The sequence below is a fragment of the Pristiophorus japonicus genome, chromosome 8 (genome assembly GCF_044704955.1).
Source record: "Pristiophorus japonicus isolate sPriJap1 chromosome 8, sPriJap1.hap1, whole genome shotgun sequence".
NCBI lineage: Eukaryota > Metazoa > Chordata > Chondrichthyes > Pristiophoridae > Pristiophorus > Pristiophorus japonicus.
Window position 1 is genome coordinate 75737480 of NC_091984.1, and position 25464 is coordinate 75762943.

General features: G+C 46.5%; 1 protein-coding gene across 2 annotated transcripts in view; it reads right to left on the reverse strand.

Moving 5' to 3' along the window:
* Positions 1–25464, reverse strand: part of fggy (FGGY carbohydrate kinase domain containing) — a 521756-nt gene that overhangs the window by 267028 nt on the left and 229264 nt on the right. The window lies entirely within an intron of this gene.

Genomic DNA, 25464 nt, shown 5'->3' on the forward strand with positions numbered 1-25464 from the left:
TTGCTTATCTCTAGCAAAAGCTCTCTTAACCGCTGAAATCCTGGGGTGTTTTGCAACACAATTGCATTCCCTACAGGCATTATTAGCCCACTCTCGTGGCACATTCATTTTTATTAAAGAACCTATATACTTGATGAATATATCATGTCCAGTATGGTAAATTATGTGATTCAGCACACCTGGCACAGAGTATAAAATTAATGGATGGAAAATCGTGCAGGCTGTGAATTGGGCATGCTAACCTCCTCAACCAAATTCATGATATGCATGCCCCTCACTCGAGGCTCCGCATTGGGAGCACTATATCATAAAATTTACCCTAGCTTTAGCTTTTTTTTTACTTCTTCTTCAATTTTTCCCTCATTGCCTGAAGGCCATTGCTTCATACTGGGGCATAGTTCCAAGGTACCAGCAGCCCTTGGATCCTTCATACAAGTGGTACTGTTCACATGTAAGCTTAGACAGTGATTGTCCACAGACTATTCAGCCACATATAGTATCACAGCCAGGCTTCACCTGAACATACACAAGTGCATACTTCCCATCATGAATCACTAATAGCTGTCGAGTGCAGAATGTCTGGCTGATTTTTTTTCCATTAGCCTGGTCCAATTGTTGCTTGTCCACTAACAGGCAGTGGATCAATCGTGGACCTTTCTTGGTCTGTTTGACTTAGTACTACATGACAAGGAGCATTTACCCATGTAGTCATCAGTGAAGCTCAGCACAGATGACATTCTCCATACCAAAATACCTATGACAATACGTTTTACAATTTATTAAAATAACTTACTTCTTTAAAAGTTGAGAAATTAATGACAGCTTGAGAATTTGAATTCTGTTTTAAAAAAATCTGCTGTCAGTAACAGTGAACACGAAGCTGTCGGATTGTCCAAAAACCTAACTGGTTCACTAATGCCCTTTAGGCAAGGAAACCTGTCATCATTACCCAGTCTGGCCTATCTGTGACTCCTGTTCCACAGAAATGTATAAGTAGTCTTAAGTAGCCTAGCATGCCACACGGGTGTATTGAAACATTATGGACCACACAGATTGCAGTGGTTCAAGAAGAAGATCTACAATCACCTTCTCAGGCAAACTAGGGACGGGCAATAAATGCCGGTCTTACCAGAGACACTCACATCCCAAGAACGAATTTAAAAAAATGTTCCTCAGTGCTATATATTCTTGGCAATAAGCATTATTTTGTGGTTTAGACTACTAATCATAGTTCGTCTTGACACGCTTTCATGTCCACCAGAATATTTGTTTAGGTAACTGGAAAAGCACTCAGTATGTCTGGCTGGATGAAATGAATTCAGCATGGAAATAATAATATATTTTTTTAAGTGATGAAAGGAAATCGTGTTGCTATTTAAATAAAGCTGTCAAGTTTTGTGTGAATTTTTTCCTGTTCTTTCTAATAATTTTGTTTGATGACTTCCCCTGTGTTTTTTCCTCTACATTACACACACCTTATACTTTTTATTTTTCTCTGCCTCTTATGGGAGAAGGGAAGGGTATTTGTTGAATCTGGAACTGACCTAGCTCATAGCTCATTAGATGATGTAAAATTGGTGTATCCTTTCTACCATGGAATTAGGATCTGACACTTTGGGATGAAAATCTCCTTTCTCTGATCCTACATACTCCCATTGAAAGCAATTTGAGGAGTTACAGTCAGTAAGAGGCAGTATTGGACTTGGCTGCAATCGCACTCACAGTTAAAGAGACAGCTGACACAAGGCTCACAGGTGAAGCATGAGTACCTGGGCAGGTTAATGGCAGGTCCTCAGCACACATGGAGCTGCATCTTAGTGAAGGCACAATGCCTTCAGAAGAGGGAGCAAGAAAATGGCAGGGAAAAGTGCAAAGATTTTTTTTAAGTGGGATTTGTCCTTAACAAAGGAGAACAAGATTCAGAAAACATAAGAGATTTTATTTTTGAGTAAGAGGCGGAGGTTACTTCTTAAGATTTCTCTGTGGTTTACTTTCATTTGATTGTGGGTCCTTAGTCTAAGCTATATATTTCTGATATAGATAACCCATGTTAAAGTTATTTTGGAAAAGTGTCAACGAGGTTTCCGCTACACGTCTGACGAATTTATGGAAGCATAGTGGCTATATGAAGTTATGAAGGTTTGATCATATCCATCTAAGTACATTTTCAAAATAAGTTTTGCATTTAAATTACTGTGTGAGGGATGTTCCAGTGATTATTTAAGAAAGATGTTACATTAAAGTTATGACATGTGTGAAAGTATGGCAAATATTATGGTAGGTAGCACAAGCTGGGCGCCAGGTACAATCCCTGTGCCGAAACATGTAAGCTGGAGGCATACCCGATATTGGGCCTTCGGCCTCATTATATGAGTTACAAACTCCTGCTGGGCATCCCCACACAGCTCGCTGGTGAAGAGGGTTTCAATTTTGGGCTGTGGGATCGGCGGGTGCGGCCCTCTGGTAGGTCCCGGAGAGGGGGTGAAGCGATCGGGAAGCAGGGGGGCAATTGTAAGTGAAGTTAGAAGGAGCACTCTTCCACAGGTAAGTATTGTTTAAAAAAACTTACCTTTTTGATGGCAGCCTCCAGCGATCCCATCAAGAACCACTTGTTAGGCTGCATGTAGACCATGTTTTCCTGAATGCAGCCTTGCAAAAGAGTCCTCAAACAGGCATTAGGACCAAAGTTCCTGCTAAGCTGTGCAGGCGCGCAGCTCTGTGTCGGTCCCACACAGCCCGGGACCGGCTATTCTAATGTTAAGTTTCATGAAACTGTGAATTGACCCCTTAAAGGAGTTGTGCACCCAAGAAGAAATTAGGGAGAATATTGATTAGGACCCCTATTTGCATATGCAAGAGGGATTAACATTTACTTCAGGCACAGGGCGTGGACTCCTCTTTTTCTGCCTTTACCAATATGGCAGACAGTACACTTCAGGTGCATAATGAGCACACGCGCCCTGCCCACCATATTGGATGTTTAGGCGCCTGTTTTGTATCTAAAAAAGTACGGTACCATCGAATTTCTAGGCCACAATTCCTTAACTCCAGGGATTCCAAGCACAAATATACACAAGTATGTTTTGATAAACTAACCTAATATATTATGCTCAAGTGAACAAAATAAAAACAAGATTTATTCTTGGTATTTACAATGATGTAGAATCGGTATGGGTGGAGCTACAGAATACCAAAGGGGAGTTGTGTACAGACCACCAAACAGTAGTAGTGAGGTTGGGGACAGCATCAAACAAGAAATAAGGGATGCGTGCAATAAAGGTACAGCAGTTATCATGGGTGACTTTAATCTACATATTGATTGGGCTAACTAAACTGGTAGCAATGCGGTGGAGGAGGATTTCCTGGGGTGTATTAGGGACGGTTTTCGAGACCAATATGTCGAGGAATCAATTAGAGAGCTGGCCATCCTAGACTGGGTGCTGTGTAATGAGAGAGGATTAATTAGCAATCTTGTTGTACAAGGGGAAGAGTGACCATAATATGGTAGAATTCCTTATGAAGATGAAGAATGACCATAATATGGTAGAATTCTTTATTAAGATGGAGAGTGACACAGTTAATTCAGAAACTAGGGTCCTGAACCTAAGGAAAGGTAATTTTGATGGTTTGAGGCGTGAATTGGCTAGAATAGACTGGCAAATGATACTTAAAGGGTTGACGGTGGATAGACAATGGCAAACATTTAAAGATCACATAGATGAACTTCAGCAATTGTACATCCCTGTCTGGAGTAAAAATAAAATGGAAGATGGCTCAACCGCGGCTAACAAGGGAAATTAAGGATAGTGTTAAATCCAAGGAAGAGGCATTTAAATTGGCCAGAAAAAGCAGCAAACCTGAGGACTGGGAGAAATTTAGAATTCAGCAGAGGAGGACAAGTAAGAGGGGGAAAATAGAGTATGAGAGGAAGCTTGCCAGGAACATAAAAACTGACTGCAAAAGCTTCTATAGATATATGAAGAGAAAAAGATTAGTGAAGACAAACGTAGGTCCCTTGCAGTCGGATTCAGGTGAATTTATAATGGGGAAGAAAGAAATGGCAGACGAATTGAACAAATACTTTGGTTCTGGCTTCACGAAGGAAGACACAAATAACCTTCCAAAAGTACTAGGGGACCCGAGGGTCTAGTGAGAAGGAGGAACTGAAGGATATTCTTATTAGGCGGGAAATTATGTTAGGGAAATTGATGGGATTGAAGGCCAATAAATCCCGGGGGCCTGAGAGTCTGCATCCCAGAGTACTTAAGGAAGTGGCCCGAGAAATAGCGGATGCATTGGTGATCATTTTCCAACAGTCTATCAACTCTGGATCAGTTCCTATGGACTGGAGGGTAGCTAATGTAACACCACTTTTTATAAAGGGAGGGAGAGAGAAAACAGGTAATTACAGAATGGTTAGCCTGACATCAGTAGTGGGGAAAATGTTGGAATCAATTATTAAGGATGAAATAGCAGTACATTTGGAAAGCAGTGACAGGATCGGTCCAAGTCAGCATGGATTTATGATGGGGAAATCATGCTTGACAAATCTTCTGGAATTTTTTGAGGATGTAACTAGTAGAGTGGACAAGGGAGAACCAGTGGATGTGATGTATTTGGACTTTCAAAAGGCTTATGACAAGGTCCCGTACAAGAGATTGGTGTGCAAAATCAAAGCACATGGTATTGAGGGTAATATACTGATGTGGATAGACAACTCGTTGGCAGGCAGGAAGCAGAGAGTCGGGATAAACGGGTCCATTTCAGAATGGCAGGCAGTGACCAGTGGAGTGCCTCAGGGCTCAGTGTTGGGACCCAAGCTCTTTACGATATACATTAATGATTTAGATGAAGGAATTGAGTGTAGTATCTCCAAGTTTGCATATGACACTAAACTGGGTGGCGGTATGAGCTATGAGGAGGATGCTAAGAGGCTGCAGGGTGACTCGGACAGGTTAGGTGACTGGGCAAATGCATGGCAGATGCAGTATAATGTGGATAAATGTGAGGTTATCCACTTTGGGGGCAAAAACACAAAGGCAGAATATTATCTGAATGGCGGCAGACAAGGAAAAGGGGAGGGGCAACGAGACCTGGGTGTCATGGTACATCAGTCATTGAAAGTTGGCATGCAGGTACAGCAGGCGGTGAAGAAGGCAAATAATATGTTGGCCTTCATAGCTAGGGGATTTGAATATAGGAGCAATGAGGTCTTACTGCAGTTGTACAGGGCCTTGGTGAGGCCTCACCTGGAATATTGTGTTCAGTTGTGGTCTCCTAATCTGAGGAAGGACGTTCTTGCTATTGAGGGAGTGCAGCGAAGGTTCACCAGACTGATTCCCGGAATGACTGGTCTGACATATGACACTGAGCTCTGCGGCACCCCACTAGTCACTGACTGCCATTCTGAAAAAGACCCCTTAATCCCGACTCTCTGCTTCCTGTCTGCCAACCAGTTCTCTAGCCACGTCAGTACATTACCCCCAATACCATGTGCTTTGATTTTGCACACCAATCTCTTGTGTGGGACCTTGTCAAAAGCCTTTTGAAAGTCTAAATACACCACATCCACTGGTTCTCCCTTGTCCACCCTACTAATTATATCCTCAAAAAATTCCAGCAGATTTGTCAAGCATGATTTCCCTTTCATAAATCCATGCTGACTTGGACAGATCCTATCACTGCTCTCCAAATGCGCTGCTATTTCATCCTTAATGATCGATTCCAACATTTTCCCCACCACTGATGTCAGGCTAACTGGTCTTTAATTACCCGTTTTCTCTCTCCCTCCTTCTTTTAAAAAGTGGTGTTACATTAGCAACCCTCCAGTCCATAGGAACTGATCCAGAGTCGATAGACTGTTGGAAGATTATCACCAATGCATCCACTAGTTCTAGGGCCACTTCCTTAAGTACTCTGGGATGTAGACTATCAGGCCCTGGGGATTTATCGGCCTTCAACCCCGTCAATTTCCCTAACACAATTTCCCGCCTAATAAGGACATCCTTCAGTTCCTCCTTCTCACTAGTCCTTCGGAACCCTAGTACATCGGGAAGGTTATTTGTGTCGTCCTTTGTGAAGACAGAACCAAAGTACTTGTTCAATTGGTCTACCATTTCTTTGTTCCCCATTATAAATTAACCCAAATCCGACTGCAAAGGACCAACGCTTGTCTTCACTAATCTTTTTCTCTTCACTTACCTATAGAAGCTTTTGCAGTCATTTTTTATGTTTCCGGCAAGCTTCCTTTCGTACTCTATTTCCCCGTCTGAATTAAACCCTTTGTCCTCCTCTGCTGTATTCTAAATTTCTCCCAGTCCTCCGGTTTGCTACTTTTTCTGGCAAATTTGTATGCCTCTTCCTTGGATTTAACACTATCCTTAATTTCCCTTGTTAGCCAGGGTTGAGCCACCTTTCCCGTTTTATTTTTACTCCAGACAGGGATGTACAATTGTTGAAGTTCGTCCATATGATCATTAAAGGTTTGCCATTGCCTATCTACTGTCAACCCTTTAAGTATCATTTGCCAGTCTAATCTAGCCAATTCTCGCCTCATATCATCAAAGTTACCTTTCCTTAAGTTCAGGACTCTAGTTTCTGAATTAACTTTGTCACTCTCCATCTTAATAAAGAATTCAACCATATTATGGTCACTCTTCTTCAAGGGGCCTCGCACAACAAGATTGCTAATTAGTCCCTTCTCATTAAACATCACCCAGTCTAGGATGGCCAGCTCTCTGGTTAGTTCCTTGACATATTGGTCCAGAAATCCATCCCTAATACAATCCAGGAAATCCTTCTCCACCGCATTGCTACCAGTTAGGTTAGCCCAATCAATATGTAGATTAAAGTCACCCATGATTACTGCTGTACCTTTATTGCACACATCCCTTATTTCTTGTTTGATGCTGTCCCCAACCTCACTACTACTATGTGGTGGCCTGTACACAACTCCCACTAGTGTTTTCTGCCCATTGGTATTCCGTAGCTCCACTCATACCGATTCCACATCATCCAAGCTAATGTCCTTCCTTACAATTGCATTAATTTCTTCTTTAACCAGCAACGCCACCCCGCCACCCCGCCACCTTTTCCTTTCTGTCTATCCTTCCTAAATGCTGAATACCCCTGGATGTGAAGTTCCCAGCCTTGGTCACCCTGGAGCCATGTCTCTGTGATGCCAATCACATCAAACCCGTTAACTGCTATCTGCGCAGTTAATTCGTCCACCTTATTCCGAATACTCCTAGCATTGAGGGACAGAGCCTTCAGGCTTGTCTTTTTAACACACTTTCACCCTTTAGAATTCTGCTGTAAAGTGGCTCTTTTTGTTTTTTGCCTTGGGTTTCTCTGCCCTCCACTTTTACTATTCACCCTTCTATCTTTTGCTTCTGTCTCCATTTTATCCCCCTCTGTCTCCCTGCATAGGTTGCCATCCCCCTGCCATATTAGTTTAACTCCTCCCAAACAGCACTAGCAAACACTCCCCCTCGGACATTAGTTCCGGTCCTGCCCAGGTGCAGACCATCCGGTTTGCACTGGTCCCACATCCCCCAGAACCGGTTCCAATGTCCCAGGAATTTGAATCCCTCCCCTCTGCACCACTGCTCAAGCCACGTATTCATCTGAGCTATCCTGCGATTTCTACTCTGACTAGCATGTAGCACTGGTAGCAATCCTGAGATTACTACTTTTGAGGTCCTGCTTTTTAATTTAACTCCTAGCTCCCTAAATTCGTCTCGTAGGACCTCATCCCGCTTTTTACCTATATCGTTGGAACCTATATGCACCATGACAACTGGCTGTTCACCCTCCCTTTTCAGAATGTCCTGCACCCGCTCCGAGACATCCTTGACCCTTGCACCAGGGAGGCAACATACCATCCTGGAGTCTCGGTTGTGGCCGCAGAAACGCCTATCTATTCCCCTTACAATTGAATCCCCTATCACTATCGCTCTCCCACTCTTTTTCCTGCCCTCCTGTGCAGCAGAGCCCGCCATGGTGCCATGAACTTGGCTGCTGCTGCTCTCCCCTGATGAGTCATCCCCCTCAACAGTACCCAAAGCGGTGTATCTGTTTTGCAGGGGGATGACCGCAGGGGACCCCTGCACTACCTTCTTTGCACTGCTCTTCCTGTTGGTCTTCCATTCCCTATCTGGCTGTGTACCCTTTACCTGCGGTAAGACCAACTCACTAAATGTGCTAGTCACATCATTCTCAGCATCGTGCATGCTCCAGAGTGAATCCACCCGCAGCTCCAGTTCCGCAACGCGGTTGGTCAGGAGCTGGAGGCGGATACACTTCCCGCACAAGTAGTCGTCAGGGACACCGGAAGCGTCCCTGACTTCCCACATAGTACAGGAGGAGTATGACACGTGTCCGAGCTCCCCTACCATGACTTAACCCCTAGATTAACTTAATTTGGCAACAACAACGCGAAAGGTTATTTACTGAAATAGAAAAGAAAAAGAAAAGCTACTTACCAATCACCAGCTGGTTACAGTTTCATGACTATGTCATTGCAAGATGGTTAAATACATGACATCACCTCCCCCCTTAAGTCTTTTTGTTTCAGAGGTTAAGTCTTTCAGGTGGTCGACGCTCTCGTGGAGCGCCGCAGTTGTGGCTCTGGTGGCTGAGCCTCGGCACGCGTCTCTGTCACTTGAGGTGATTCCGGCCTGTTCGCAGGGACTGTGCATGGAGCCTCGGCACGCGTCTCTGTCACTTGAGGTGATTCCGGCCTGTTCGCAGGGACTGTGCATGCTGCGGACTGTTTTTGTTGCTCGCCCGCAGGCAGTGGTGTGGGTGCCATCTCATGCTCTTCTTCAGGTTCCTCCGTGTCTATGCTGAACCTTTTCTTTACTTGGTCCAAGTGTTTACGGCATATCTGCCCATTGTTTTGTCGGACCACCATGACTATTTCCTTCTTTGCCAATTACAGTGCCCTCAAGCCACTTGGGTCCCAAAGCATGGTTAAGAACAAATACCGGGTCATCTATTTTTATACACCTCCCCCTTGAGTTTCGATCATGGAGCTCAGTTTGGGCCTGGCGCTTGCCCTAAACAATGTCTGCTAGGGCTGGGTGTAATGAGGGACAGCCACGTCTTGAACGTGCGTTTCATGAGGAGTTCGGCTGGCGGGACACCCGTGAGCGTGTGCGGGCGGGACCTGTAGGCCAGCAGGAGGCGCGATAGGCGGCAGTGAAGGGAGGGTCCGTGGATGCGTAGCATGCCCTGATTTATGACTTGGACCGCCCGTTCCGCCTGGCCATTGGAAGCCGGCTTGAACAGCGCTGTCCGGACATGCTTGATACCATTGCCCGACATAAACTCCTGGAATTCATGGCTGGTGAAGCACGGACCCTTGTCGCTGACTAGGACGTCTGGCAAGCAATGGGTCGCAAAAACCGTACGCAGACTCTCCATGGTGATGGATGTCGTGCACAAGTTTAATATGATGCACTCGATCCACTTCGAGTATGCATCGACAATGATCAGGAACATTTTCCCCATGAACGGGCCCGCATAGTCTCCGTGAATACGTGACCATGGGCCCATGGGCTGAGTGGGGCCTCCATGAGGGCATTGCCCAGCTGGGCACACGTTGTGCACCTGCGAACCCAGTGTTCCAGGTCTGAGTCAATCCCCGGCCAGCATACATGTGACCGGGCAATGGCCTTCATTAACACGATGCCAGGGTGCTCGCTGTGGAGTTCCCTGGTGAACGCTTCCCTTCCTTTTTGGGGCATGACTACCCAGCTGCCCCATAGCAGGAAGTCGGCTTGGATGGAGAGCTCATCCATCCGTCTCTGAAATGGTCTGACTTCCTCGGGGCACGCCCTGTGTGTGGGCGCCCAATCCCTAGTCAGGACACATTTCTTTATCATGGATAGGAGGGGGTCCCTGTTGGTCCAGAGTTTGATCTGGTGGGCTGTGATGGGGGAGCTCGCAGTGTCAAAAGCCTCAATGGCTATGACCATCTCGGCGCTCTGCTCCGACACCCCCTCAGTGGTGGCCAGTGGGAGCCTGCTGAGCACGTCGGCGCAATTTTCGGTGCCTGGCCTGTGCCGTATGGCGTAGTCATACGCAGCCAGCGTGAGGGCCCAGCGCTGTATGTGAGCTGACGCATTGGCGTTGACAGCCTTGCTGTCGGACAACAAAGATGTTAACGGCTTGTGATCCGTCTCTAGCTCGAACTGTGTACCAAAAAGGCACTCGTGCATCTTTTTCACACCGTACACACACGCGTGTGCTTCCTTCTCGACCATGCCGTATCCACACTCTGCCTGGGAGAGCGACCTGGAGGTGTAAGCCACCGGTTGGAGTCGGCCGTCATTGTTAACTTGCTGCAACACACACCCAATCCCGTAGGATGGTGCATCGTATGTTAAGACCAGTTTTTTACAAGAGTCATACAAAGTCAACAGTTTGTTGGAACACAGCAGGTTCCTCGCCTTATTGAGAGCCCGTTCTTGATAGTCCCCCCAAAACCATTCACAACCTTTATGCAGGAGCATGTGTAACGGCTCCAACAATGTGCTTAAGTTCGGCAGAAAGTTCCCAAAATAGTTCAAAAGTCCCAGGAATGATCGCAACTCCGATGTGTTGCCGGGCCTGGGCACCCGGCGGATCGCCTCTGTTTTTGATTCAGTGGGCCGGATCCCGTCTGCGGCAACCCTCCTGCCCAAAAACTCGACGTCTGGGGCCAAAAACACACACTTGGCCTTTTTCAGCTGCAAGCCTACCCGATCCAATCGGTGTAGCACCTCCTCTAGGTTGTGAAGGTGTTCTTCGGTGTCTCGACCTGTTATGAGAATGTCGTCTTGGGATACGATCGTTCCAGGAATGGATTTGAGCAAGCTTTCCATGTTTCTCTGAAAGATGGCTGCTGCCGAACGAATGCCAAACAGACACCTGTTGTAGACAAATAATCCTTTGTGCTTCGTGATGGTGGTCAGAAGCTTGGATTCTTCAGCCTGAGTCATGTAGGCTGAAGTGAGGTCCAACTTCGTGAACAGCTTGCCACCTGCCAGTGTGGCAAAAAGGTCCTCCGCTCTCGGAAGCGGGTATTGGTCTTGCAGCGATACTCGGTTGATGGTGGCTTTGTAGTCGCCACAAATCCAAACCGAGCCATCTGCTTTGAGGACGGGAACGATGGGACTTGCCCAGTCGCTGAATTCAACGGCCGAAATTATGCCCTCTCTGAGCAGCCTGTCCAGTTCACATTCAATTTTCTCACGCATCACATACGGCACCGCTCTGGCTTTGTGGTGCACTGGTCTGGCGTCGGAGTGATGCGTCTCACTACTTTAGTGCCCTTGAATGTATCGACACCAGGTTAAAACAGTGACCCGAATTTTTGCAGGACCGGTGAGCATGAACTACGCTCCACGGATGAAATGGCGTGCACATCCCCCCATTTCCAATTCATCTCAGCTAGCCAACTCCTCCCCAAAAGCGCGGGGCCATTTCCCGGAACGATCCAGGGTGGCAGCCGGTTCTGTAATCCATTATGTGTTACCACCAAGTTTGCACTGCCCAGCACTGGAATGATCTCTTTGGTGTACGTCCGTAGCTGCGTCTCAATGCGTTCCAGTTTGGGCCTGCTAGCTCTGTGTGGCCATAGTCTCTCAAATTGTTGGGCGCTCACGAGTGACTGGTTTGCTCCCGTATCCAGCTCCATGTGCCATTCAGTAAGACTTTCATCATCATGGGTGGCGTTTTAGTGTATGAGCTGTGGGCGTCAGCCACATGAACCTGCTGAACTTCAGCATCTATGGCTTTACCCCAGGCCTCATCCTGCATTGCAGACCCCTCGTCTGGTTCCTCTGTCTCGCAGATTAGCCTCGCTACTGCCTTTTTGCACATCCTGGCCAAGTGCCACTGACATTATAAATCCTACAGGTATATTGCTGGAACCTGCAGCTTTTCGCAGTGTGTCTACTCCCGCATCTCCAACATGAACTGAGATTGAGATTGCTGTTAACAAAAGGACTATTACCAGGCATTCCTCTCTGATTGCCCATTTGGCTCTTTCTAAGCAGTCTGATGGTGGGTGTTAATGGTCCCATCGCGGGACGCATTGTTTCTCGAGATGGCGTGAATTGCCGATCCCCTTTCCATTGTCCTTGTTGTGGGCCCACCCTTGAGCCTGTTGCTGCCTGGGCGGTTTCGAAATGCCCTTGCCTGCCTGCGGGGTCCCGAGCCACATTCACCATGTTAACTTCCTGGTCTGTCGCCACGTTTGGACCAGGGCTGCGCGCGTAAATTAGCTTGGTCTCCTCTTCCCCTGCTATAAAGGACTGAGCTATCAACGCCGCCCCTTCTAAAGTCAAGTCCTTAGTCTTTATGAGCTTGCTGAAAATGCCGGCATGATTAATGCCCTCGATGAAAAAGTCCCTTAACATCTCCCCCCTGCAGGCATCAGAGAACTTACAGAGACTGGCCAAGCGCCGCAGTTCCACCACGAAGTCTGAGACGTTTTGTCCCTCCCGATGCTGGTGAGAGTAGAACCGGTGCCGGGCCATGTGTACGCTACTCGCCAGCTTGAGATGCTCACTGATCAGTTGGCTGAGCTCTTCAAAAGACTTGTCCACTGGCTTTTGGGGTGTGAGCAGGTCTTTCATCAGCGCATACGTCTGTGGTCCGCAGCTGGTCAGTCGATGCGCCCTCCGCTTGTCAGCCACTGTCTCTTCCAGCCAGTCCTTTGTGACAAAGCTCTGCTGGAGGCATTCCACGAAGTCGTCCCAGTCCTTACCCACACAGTAACGTTCCCCTGTGCCACCAGTGGCCATCCTCTTGGATCGGTGATTCCCGTTTCTCGTCACCAAATGTGGTGTCCCTGCACCTTACTACAGACTCACACGAGGCATAGATATATCAGACACGGTCACTCTGTGACCTTCATCTTTATTGCCAGGACCAAGGAGTGCTGACCCTGGGTGGGACCTCCCCTTTTATACTTAGAAACTCAGGTGAAGAGTGTCTCCCGCAAGTTCACCCCCTGTGGTCAGGGTGTGCATTTATAGGGTACAGGTACAGTGTACATGAGTTACAGTTACATGACTATGTCATTGCAAGATGGTTAAATACATGACAGATGAGAGGGGATCTCATAGAAACATATAAGATTCTGACGGGACTGGATAGGTTAGAAGCGGGAAGAATGTTCCCGATGTTGGGGAAGTCCAGAACCAGGGGACACAGTCTTAGGATAAGGGGTAGGCCATTTAGGACTGAGATGAGGAGAAACTTCTTCACTCAGAGAGTTGTTAACCTGTGGAATTCCCTGCCACAGAGAGTTGTTGATGCCAGTTCATTGGATATATTCAGGGATCAAGGGGTATGGAGAGAAAGCAGGAAAGGGGTACTGAGGGAATGATAAGCCATGATCTTATTGAATGGTGGTGCAGGCTCGAAAGGCCAAAAGGCCTACTCCTGCACCTATTTTCTATGTTTCTAATGTCCCTTTTTATAAAATAAAAAAAACTTGTGAATACCTGTACTACAATAGCAAGGTGGTAAAACTATTCTGGCTGTAAGAGAAAAACAGCTGCACTAAGCTGGCAAAATTCCAGCTTAAGGTGCTTTACCTTCCAGTCTCCACTCCCCAACTCAAACAGTTGTGGGATTTTCCATGGCAACAGAAATATGTATCCATCACAAACAATGGGAGATAACAAAATATCATCAAACTGGCTTTGGAACCAGAACAGGCTGGAAGAAAGGAATGTTTTTGTGTTCTCAGGATACGAATTTCGACAGCGAGTTAATAACAATTCAAACTAGGGGCCTGTGCCCTGCAATTAAACAATGTCAGCAACAAAACCTTTTCAGTCTCATATACTGTCCGTGCTGTTCCATGGAAGGCGAGGACCTGATTTCTGCTGGGCTTGCCTGGGGGAGGTGCTGAGTGGAGGCACTTAAAACGTCAGATCTGAGAACAGATTTTCTGAATTCACGCTCCTACCATTGAAATTTGTGTACTGGGCGTGTATATAAGGAATTTGGGCTAGGCGTTAGTAGGATTTTCTGCTTATTGAAAAATCCCCCGGGTCTGGCTGACCACCTCGCAAAAGTTCCTGCTACGGGCTTCCAGTGCAATGCAAATTCATAAAATCTACCCCGGAATGCAAGGTAGGTCAACTTGTCACCTATTCCTACAGACTAGTCTAAACATGTCATCGAGGTAGTCTGCTTATCCACCTTTTTGATGAAGGAAAGACAGTACGGGACTTTAAGATAAGAATAATAAAAACTAAAAGCACCCTCATACCCAGCTCCAATATTTATTCAAACAATCTAATGCTTGGATTAATGACCTGTTGGAAAGTACTTCGGGGGTGAAATTTGATCAGGTCCAAAAACGGGCGCGGACACCGTGATGCGAGATTTACCCGCACCCATTCAGAAAGTGCAGGCAGCACGTCAATTTGGTGCTGCCTGCTAATTATCATGATAGGAGCGCACGGCCTAGCATGGAACACGTTGCTGGCAGGCTGTGCACTCAGCAGGGGGCCCAGGTTCGCATCGCTAGAGCGAGGCTGTCTTTGCTTAAAGCTAGCCTGTTCCTTTTTGAGGTAGTCTCTAGCTCTTAAGCAGAATTGACTACTTCAAAAACAATGCTTCAGCACTACAGTCTGCAGCTCTGAAAGCTGAACTTCTGCAGAAAAATTAAAAATCCTTCAGAACTATGCAGTCTGCAGCTCTTAAAATTGAACTGCCGTCTGCACATAAAAAATACTAAAAGTGCTTCAGCAGTAACACAAATTGCTTAACAGGCCAGCGAAAGGGCACCCATGGTCTTGGATGCAACACTCCAGCTTTTTGCAGGGGGTCAACACTGGAAGAGAGCTCCTCTACCCACAGCAAGCCAGGAGGCCCTCCAGAAAGGACATGGGACCAGATCAATGAGGCCGTCACTGCCAGCAGTATTGCCCCCAAAGAAGACTCGTGACCTCAGATGAGTAGTTAAAGTTAGCGAATGCCTCTTCAAAACCCGTCTCCTGCATAACACCCCCATTACTCACCTACCAACAATCTCTAACAAACTCATGGGATACTCACATTGTTAACTTCACCTCACCCCACTGGAAGAGAAGGCACACACAAGACAGTCACTAAGGGAATGCACAAGGGTGATTAGTTGAATTTTTGATGTAATATTGGATGCATATATGGATAAAGTTGGATTGGAAAGTAACAAAGAGCAGGTGGGACAAATGTTGAAAGGAAAATTGGTGTTGTGTTCACTATTACCGCAGGCGGATGATTCCACCCTGGATAACCTGGTCAGAAAGGGGCTGTCTGGGTTTCCTCCTTCCTTCATCTTCCTCCTTGTTATATATGTAAACCTGTAAATACCATGTTTAACCACCAGAGGGCTCATCCCCTGGAGTCACAAGGGATCCCACAATTGCTTGGGAGCACCATACATAAGGAGGCCTCACAGGCTGGAGAGGCACTCTGAGACCTGCAATAAAGGACTACGGTCACACTTTACTTTGAGCTTGCAGTATCTGGTCTGACTCTTTATTCAAGACATAACAACTGGTGACGAGATACAGATGAAGAACCCCACCGCAAGGATGCAGAGAACCGTGGGCATCCTGGAGAAATATTCAGAGGGAGATGATTGGGAAACCTTTGTGGAGCGACTCAACCAATACTTCGTGGCCAACGAGCTGGAAGGAGAAGCGAACGCTGCCAAACAAAAGGCGATCTTCCTCATCGTTTGTGAGGCACCAACGTATGGCCTCATCAAAAATCTGCTCGCTCAAGCGAAACCCACAGAGGTGATACGATCATTTGTGCACACTGGTCCGGGAGCATCTAAACCCGAAGGAAAACGTTCTGATGGCGAGGTATCGGTTCTACACATACAACAGGTCTGAAGGCCAGGAAATGGCGAGCTATGTCGCCAAGCTAAGGCACCTTGCAGTACATTGCGAATTTCAAAGACACTTGGAGCACATGCTCAGGGATTTCTTTGTACTTGGCAATGGCCATGAAGTAATACTTCGCAAACTTTTGACTGTAAAGACCCCAACCTTGAGTAAAGCCATAGCGATAGCCCAGGTGTTTATCGCCACCAGTGACAATACCAAACAAATCTCAGCACACGAGTGCTGCTGCAAGTATTGTGAACAAAGTAATGTTGTTTTCGAATCGTAATGTACAGGGCAGGACTTACATGCCTGCAGCTGCACGTCCACAGGTGACTCAGAGCCCACCATCAAGGGTGGTAAATGCTAGGCCTTTTTAACACCTTGTTGGCGCTGCGGGGGTGATCATCGATTCCATTCATGCCGCTTCAAAGGATATGTTTGCAAGGGCTGTGGAACAATGGGACACCTCCAACGTATGTGCAGGTGAGCTGCAAACCCTGCTAATCCTGCAAACCACCATGTTGCAGAGGAGGATAGATCCACGGTGGATCACGATGAACCAGAGCCTCAGAATGAGGACGCAGAGGTATATGGGGTGCACACATTTACCACAAAGTGTCCCCCGATAATACTGAAGGTTGAATTAAATGGACTCCCAGTGTCAATGGAGCTGGACATGGGCGCGAGCCAGTCCATAATGAGCAAAAAGACTTTCGCAAAATTGTGGTGCAGAAGGCCTCAAGGCCAGTCTTGAGCCCCATTCGTACTAAACTGATAACATACACAAAGGAACTGATTCCCATAATCGGCAGTGCTACTGTAAAGGTCTCCTATAATGGAGCGGTGCACAATTTACCACTCTGAGTGGTACCGGATGATGACCCCATGCTGTTCGGCAGGAGCTGGCTGGTAAAGATACGATGGAGCTTGGACGACGTCCGAGCGCGCTCATCCGTCAACGGCACTTCATGTGCCCAGGTCCTAAACAAGTTCCCCTCGCTGTTCGAACCGGGCATCGGGAAGTTCCAAGGAACAAAAGTGCAGATTCACTTGATTCCGGGGGCGCAACCCATCCATCACAAGGTGAGAGCGGTACTGTACATGATGAGAGAAAGGGTGGAGGTCGAGCTGGACAGGCTGCAACAAGAGGGCATCATTTCGCCGATCGAATTCAACGAGTGGGCCAGTCTGATTGTTCCAGTCCTCAAGGAAGACGGCACCATCAGAATCTGTGGTGATTAGAAAGTAACTATCAATCATTTTTCCCTGCAGGATCAATACCCGCTACCAAAGGCAGATGACCTACTTACGACGCTGGCAGGAGGAAAAACGTTCACGAAGCTGGACTTGACCTTGGCTACATGACACAGGAGCTGGAGGAATCATCGAAGGGCCTCACCTGCATCAACACGCACAAAGGTCTCTTCATTTACAACAGATGCCTGTTTGGGATTCGATCGGCCGCGGCGATATTCCAGAGGAACATGGAAAGTTTGCTGAAGTCGGTTCCGTGCACCGTGGTCTTCCAGGACGATATCTTGGTTACAGGTCGGGACACTGTCGAGCACCTGCAGAACCTGGAGGAGGTTCTTCGTCGGCTTAATCGTGTGGGGCTTAGGTTAAAACGCTTGAAGTGCATTTTCCTGGCGCCTGAATTGGAGTTCCTGGGGGGAAGAATCACGGCGGACGGCGTCAGGCCCACCGATTCTAAGACAGAGGCAATCAAGAGTGCATTGAGACCACAGAACGTGATGAAGCTGCGGTCATTTCTCGGACTCCTGAACTACTTTGATAACTTCTTACCGGGTCTTAGCACACTGTTAGAACCACTGCATTCTTTACTGCGTAAAGGAGGTGAATGGATATGGGGTAAAAGCCAAGAAAATGCCTTTGAGAAAGCTAGGAAACTGTTATGCTCAAACAAATTGCTTGTGTTGTATGATCCATATAAGCGTTTGGTACTAGCATGTGATGCGTCGTCATATGGTGTCGGGTGTGTATTGCAACAAGCTAATGAATTTGGGAAATTGCAACCGGTTGCTTATGCATCCAGAAGTCTGTCTAAGGCTGAGAGGGCCTACAGCATGATCGAAAAAGAAGCGTTAGCATGCATTTATGGAGTAAAGAAAATGCATCAATATCTGTTTGGGCTCAAATTTGAATTGGAAACCGACCATAAGCCACTTATATCCCTCTTTTCTGAAAGTAAGGGGATAAATACGAATGCATCGGCCTGCATCCAGAGATGGGCGTTCACGTTGTCCGCATACAACTACACCATCCGCCACAGACCAGGCACAGAAAACTGTGTCGATGCTCTCAGTAGGCTGCCATTGCCCACCACAGGGGTGGAGATGGCACAACCCGCAGATTTAGTTATGGTAATGGAAGCATTCGAGAGTGAGCAGTCACCTGTTACCACCCGACAGATTAGAACCTGGACGGGCCAGGACCCCTTACTGTCTTTAGTAAAAAACTGTGTGCTCCACGGGAGTTGGTCTAGTGTCCCATTAGAGATGCAGGAAAAAATAAAGCCTTACCAGCGGTGCAGAGATGAAATGTATTTACAGACAGACTGCCTCCTATGGGGTAATCGGGTAGTAGTGCCAAAGAAGGGCAGGGACACCTTCATTAGTGACCTCCACAGCACCCACCCAGGCATCGTAATGATGAAAGTGATAGCCAGATCCCACGTGTGGTGGCCCAGTATCGATGCAGACTTAAGAGTCCTGCAAGCACAAATGTAATACATGTTCCCAGTTAAGCAATGCACCTAGAGAGGCGCCACTACGTTTGTGGTCCTGGCCCTCCAAACCGTGGTCCAGGGTCCATGTCGACTCTGCAGGCCCATTCTTGGGAAAAATGTTCCTCGTGGTTGTAGACGCGTATTCCAAATGGATTGAATGTGTGATAATGTCGGCAAGCATGTCCGCTGTCACCATTGAAAGCCTGCGGGCCATGTTTGCCATGCACGGCCTGCCTGACGTCCTTGTGAGTGACAATAATCCGTGCTTCACTAGTGCCGAGTTCAAAGAGTTCATGACCCGCAATGGGATCAAACATGTCACATCTGCCCCGTTTAAACCAGCGTCCAACAGTCAGGCAGAACGAGCAGTGCAACAATCAAGCAGAGCTTGAAGAGGGTAACTGAAGGCTCACTGCAGACTCGCCTATTCCGAGTCCTGCTTAGTTACCGCACAAGACCCCACTCGCTCACTGGGTTTCCCCCCGCTGAACTGCTCATGAAAAAGGCACTTAAGGCAAGACTCTCATTAGTCCACCATGATCTACATGAACAGGTAGAGAGCAGGCGGCTATAACAGAATACCTATCAGGATCGCGCAAATGTGTCATGCGAAATCAAGATTAATGATCCTGTATTTGTGTTGAACTATGGACCAGGTCCCAAGTGGCTTCCCAACACCGTTCTTGGCCAAAGAGGGGAGTAGGGTGTTTCTGGTCAAACTTTCAAATGGACTCACCTGCAGGAAACAATTGGACCAAACCAAACTCAGATTCATGGACTATCCTGAGCAACCCACAATAGACTCTACCTTTTTCGACCCTCCAACACATACACAAGTGGCAACCAACCCAGCGGTTGACCATGAAGCAGAACCCATCACCCGCAGCAGCCCAGCAGGACTCACCACACCCAGCAAGGCCAGCTGCACAGCAATCCAGCGAGGGCCCAACAAACGACTCACCAAAACTAGCATTTGCACCAAGTCGATCAACCAGGGAAAGGAAGGCCCCAGATCAACTCACATTGTAAATAGTTACACTATTGACTTTGGGGGGGAGTGTTGTTATATATGTAAATCTGTAAATACCATCTTTAACCACCAGAGAGTTCATCCCCTGGAGTCCCAAGGGATCCCACAATCCCTTGGGAGCACCTGTACATAAGGAGGCCTCACAGGCTGGAGAAGCACTCTGAGACCTGTAATAAAGGACTACGGTCACACCTTACTTTGAGCTTGCAGTATCTGGTCTGACTCTTTATTCAAGACATAACACTCCTCTTCTGCTTTTTCTTCTTCTGATTTTCCTCTTCTGTTTCCTCCTGCTTCTGCGAGCAGCTTGTCTCCATGTGATGCTGCAGCCCAAGGGGGACTGCAACTAGAGTTCTCAGGACTGGGAGCAAGTGGTGTTCTCCGAGTCCTTCTTTTAACATCCAAAGCCTTGCAAATGTCCAGCAGCACTCCCTGCACATTTTAACAACTTGTTAAATGTATTGCAACAAGCAACTACTCCAATAAAATGTAAAACAAAGTCCAAAAGCAAAAATCTAAACTTACCTGAAAGATGTGTGTGATGTGTGTGTTCCTTTAAGAAGCGCTATCAGCATCTGTTGTACTGCTGCACGCACGTTCTTCCGTGCATGGTTTGGCGAGGGTGCTATCAAGAGCAGCGACGTCCAAAATCATAGATCATGCGTCAATTCAGGTGTTGCATGCCAAATGACATCACGATCAGCATCATGTAAATGTGGGCGGCGAACGCAGGCAATGGCAGTGCTGCTGACCTGCCCAAAATAGCGGCTGCTGCGTTCTGCGCCAGAAGCAGGCGGAACCGAGGTGGTCACCATTTTTTCAGCAAAACCTTGAACCTCCCAATTTTGCAGCCATCATTTGCCTATACACAATGGCACAGAAATAGCTTACTAGGTAAAAGCATAGAAAAGTATTTGTACAGGACTTCCTAGATGCCTTATTCGATAAATGCAATGCTTGGTGGATAGAGCAAAATTTTTCTGTAATACCTGGTCTATGCTGAATTAAATGACCTCAACTAGGGCAGTGGTGGACACTACAATTGCTCTCCATGTTCTGGGTTAGCAATGGGAAGGAACATCAGCCAGGTCGCCTGCTCTTGATTGTTAACCATTTACTGCTGCGAGAGAGCATGTGCCTGAATGTGGAGCAGAGGACAGATTTAGGGTTGGCTCTGTTGCCTTGCATGATTACCTACATTAACTAGCTAGGTTCAGTCTTGAAGAATAGCCATTTAGCAGGGAAGCTGGTACTTGTGGAAACAGATCTCAACATCATATACCACTTGTAGGGATGATGGGGAGAAAATTAGATAAAAATGCATCTGCAGATTCTGCCTAATAGGCACAAAATCAAATAGAATTAGAATTTTTGTGTACTAGGAGACAGATGCTTAACCTTTTTAAAATAAATAGGTTAATGCTACAAGAAAGATAGCAGAGAGGAATTTCAGAAAAATTGAGTGCTCGTTCATTCGTATTCAGAGAGTAATTTCAGAACCTATATTTTTATGAATGTGTTTATGTTCATCAAGATGAAGGATAACAGTGCCAAGAAATAGAATATAGGGCTGAATCCTTAATCGACCACTTCTTATCAGGAGCACCCAATTAGGGAATCAGACAGCATGTTCCCTTAAAAAATACTCAATGGAAGGATCACAAACGTTGTAAGTCAGGCATAGTATGGTACCGATCCAATGGAGAGCAACCTTTATAATCTCTCTACCATGCTGTGTAAATTTGACTCTCAGAAGAACAGCTCCCATTGCATATACACTGGCCTTTCCCATACTGTATCACTGAATCAATGCCAACAGTACAGAATTGGAAGGCAGGTTGTTCTGTGAATTCAGATGCACTAGCCTGGTTTCAGACTGCACAAACAAATGTCACTTGGGGCTTCAACAGCTGTCTGAAAGAGTTTCACCCCATCTGCCTGGGTTGGATCGAATCCCAAAAGTGAATGAAGCAACTCAGTTCTCTGAAAATATACTTTTATGGAATATAGCTCATGAATATTTCAGTGGTTACAGTGCTTTCAGCAGCTTAGTGTTTACCTAATGTACATAACTACTAGTCCAGGATATTCACATTAATACTTTGATAAATGATTGGGCTTTGATTGAACACAACATAAAAACAGAATTATTTTGTTTCAAAGGACCAGAAAAAGAGGCAAAAGTAAAGAATATTAGTTGGTCTTATAATGTTTTTAAAGGAGTCATGCTGTGTTTGGAAAATGAATGACCTGCAATTCCTCCATAATTTCTGCCTGTATGGCAAAATAATTCAACAAATGATAATTAACACAATTATATCTCACGATGTGTACATACTGCTTAATTTTGAATTTAACATGTTTGTGACTGTGAAACAGGTTTATATCTACAGCTATTCAATCTTGAAAGGAAAATATTAGCAATAAGAAATCTGTTGGAAAGTCTTGCCCCTTAGAGGCAATCTTTACATGAAAAAGCAGCTTGTCAGGTTTGTTGACCTAAAGAGACCTCCTTGAATAATGTGCCTAGCAGATCCATCTCCAGGATGAGCAATGATCCCAACATTGAAACTCACGGTAAAGGCTCAGGACATTTTGTGCAGAGCACCAAAAAACATGATGATAAGCAAAGAACTCCCAAAAGCAAAATTTAGCTTAAGAAATAAGTTCAAAGTGTTTAAGCCTGTTGACTTATGGGATAGATTACCACCATGTGCAGAAAGTGCTGACTTAGTAGCAGCATTCCAAAAGGAAATCACTCAATTCCTGAGTAGAAAGCCATGGGTTTCGAGGAGGAAAAAGGTGAAAAATGGTCAGATCTGGTCCAGAACAGATGGCCAAGCAAAGGTGAATGACCTTTTTGTGTTCCTACATTCTTATGTTATCTCCATTCTTAGCCACTATCGAACTAATTCTCATCTGCAATTTATTGTTGGATATTTTAAAAATGAAGGCTGATAATGTAACCTTGGTACAGTGATGTTGCAACTATTACTCTTAGGATCTGTGCTGCCACAGCGTATATGGCTGAGCTGGCCAGATAACATAAGGTTGCTAATTTAAATTTCAACGTCACGCTCGCAATACATTGTAAATGACTCACTGTGGGCACACAAAGGTTAGGGGATAGTGTCTATTAAAGACTGCTGCTCATTCTTACAGCTGTCCTACTTCTTAACAGTGGCTGGAATGTATCAAGAGCTTCCTTACACATCCCTATTCCAATTCTACAACTCAGCCAAGACATAGGGCCCAAGTTTCCACATGATTTGCGCCTGATTTTTAGGAGCAACTGGTGGAGAACGGACTATCTTAGAAATCGCAATTCTCCACATTTTTTTTTCTGCAGTTCTAGTCAGGTAGAACAGTTCCACTTTGGAACAGAATTTTTTCTTCAAAAGGGGGCGTGTCCGGCCACTGACGCCTGATTTCAAAGTTTCCACAGTGAAAACGTACTCCAAACTAAGTTAGAATGGAGCAAGTGAAGATTTTTGTAGAACTGAAAAAACCTGTTCTACACATTAAAAAATCAGGCGCAGGTTACAAATTAGGCGTCCAGAATGAGGTGGGGGGGGAGGGGGGGGGGAGGGAAGTCATTAAATTCTACAATGAATCCTTATTTATACTTCTACAAATAGTATACAAATAAATCCAACCTGAATAAAAATTTATAAGCAAAGAAAAGATTAAATAAACCATCTTCCTACCTGTGTGAAAGTGCTTCAGGCACGGAGAATGCTGCAGTCAGCCTGAGGCACCCGTTCTTCCCGCGGGGGGGGGGGGGGAGGAGGAGCCTCTTCTTCCCACGGCGGGGGAGGAGGCGCCTGTTCTTTCCCGCGGGGGGGGGAGGAGGCGCCCGTTCTTTCCCGCGGGGGGAGGGGGGGAGAGGAGGCGCCCGTTCTTTCCCGCGGGGGGGGGGGGGGAGGAGGCGCCCGTTCTTTCCCGCGGGGGGGGGGGGGGTGGGAGAGGAGGCGCCCGTTCTTTCCCGCGGGGGGGGGAGGAGGCGCTCGTTCTTTCCCGCGGGGGGGGGGGGTGGGGGAGGAGGCGCCCGTTCTTTCCCACGGGGGGGGGGGTGGGGGAGGAGGCGCCCGTTCTTTCCCACGGGGGGGGAGGAGGCGCCCAGGATGATCAGGGCTGGGAACTCAACATCCAGGGGTATTCAACATTCAGGAAGGATAAAATAAAAGGAAAAGGAGGTGGGGTAGCATTGCTGGTTAAAGAGGAGATTAATGCAATAGTTAGGAAAGACATTAGCTTGGATGATGTGGAATCTATATGGGTAGAGCTGCAGAACACCAAAGGGCAAAAAACGTTAGTGGGAGTTGTGTACAGACCTCCAAACAGTAGTAGTGATGTTGGGGAGGGCATCAAACAGGAAATTAGGGGTGCATGCAATAAAGGTGCAGCAGTTATAATGGGTGACTTTAATATGCACATAGATTGGGCTAACCAAACTGGAAGCAATACGGTGGAGGAGGATTTCCTGGAGTGCATAAGGGATGGTTTTTTAGACCAATATGTCGAGGAACCAACTAGGGGGGAGGCCATCTTAGACTGGGTGTTGTGTAATGAGAGAGGATTAATTAGCAATCTTGTTGTGCGAGGCCCCTTGGGGAAGAGTGACCATAATATGGTGGAAATCTGCATTAGGATGGAGAATGAAACAGTTAATTCAGAGACCATGGTCCAGAACTTAAAGAAGGGTAACTTTGAAGGTATGAGGCGTGAATTGGCTAGGATAGATTGGTGAATGATACTTAAGGGGTTGACTGTGGATGGGCAATGGCAGACATTTCGAGACCGCATGGATGAATTACAACAATTGTACATTCCTGTCTGGCGTAAAAATAAAAAAGGGAAGGTGGCTCAACCGTGGCTATCAAGGGAAATCAGGGATAGTATTAAAGCCAAGGAAGTGGCATACAAATTGGCCAGAAATAGCAGCGAACCCGGGGACTGGGAGAAATTTAGAACTCAGCAGAGGAGGACAAAGGGTTTGATTAGGGCAGGGAAAAGAAGCTTGCAGGGAACATTAAGGCGGATTGCAAAAGTTTCTATAGGTATGTAAAGAGAAAAAGGTTAGTAAAGGCAAACGTAGGTCCCCTGCAGTCAGAATCAGGGGAAGTCATAATGGGGAACAAAGAAATGGCAGACCAATTGAACAAGTACTTTGGTTCGGTATTCACTAAGGAGGACACAAACAACCTTCCGGATATAAAAGGGGTCAGAGGGTCTAGTAAGGAGGAGGAACTGAGGGAAATCTTTATTAGTCGGGAAATTGTGTTGGGGAAATTGATGGGATTGAAGGCCGATAAATCCCCAGGGCCTGATGGACTGCATCCCAGAGTACTTAAGGAGGTGGCCTTGGAAATAGCGGATGCATTGACAGTCATTTTCCAACATTCCATTGACTCTGGATCAGTTCCATTGACTCTGGAGTGGAGGGTAGCCAATGTAACCCCACTTTTTAAAAAAGGAGGGAGAGAGAAAACAGGGAATTATAGACCGGTCAGCCTGACCTCAGTAGTGGGTAAAATGATGGAATCAATTATTAAGGATGTCATAGCAGCGCATTTGGAAAATGGTGACATGATAGGTCCAAGTCAGCATGGATTTGTGAAAGGGAAATCATGCTTGACAAATCTTCTGGAATTTTTTGAGGATGTTTCCAGTAAAGTGGACAAAGGAGAACCAGTTGATGTGGTATATTTGGACTTTCAGAAGGCTTTCGACAAGGTCCCACACAAGAGATTAATGTGCAAAGTTAAAGCACATGGGATTGGGGGTAGTGTGCTGACGTG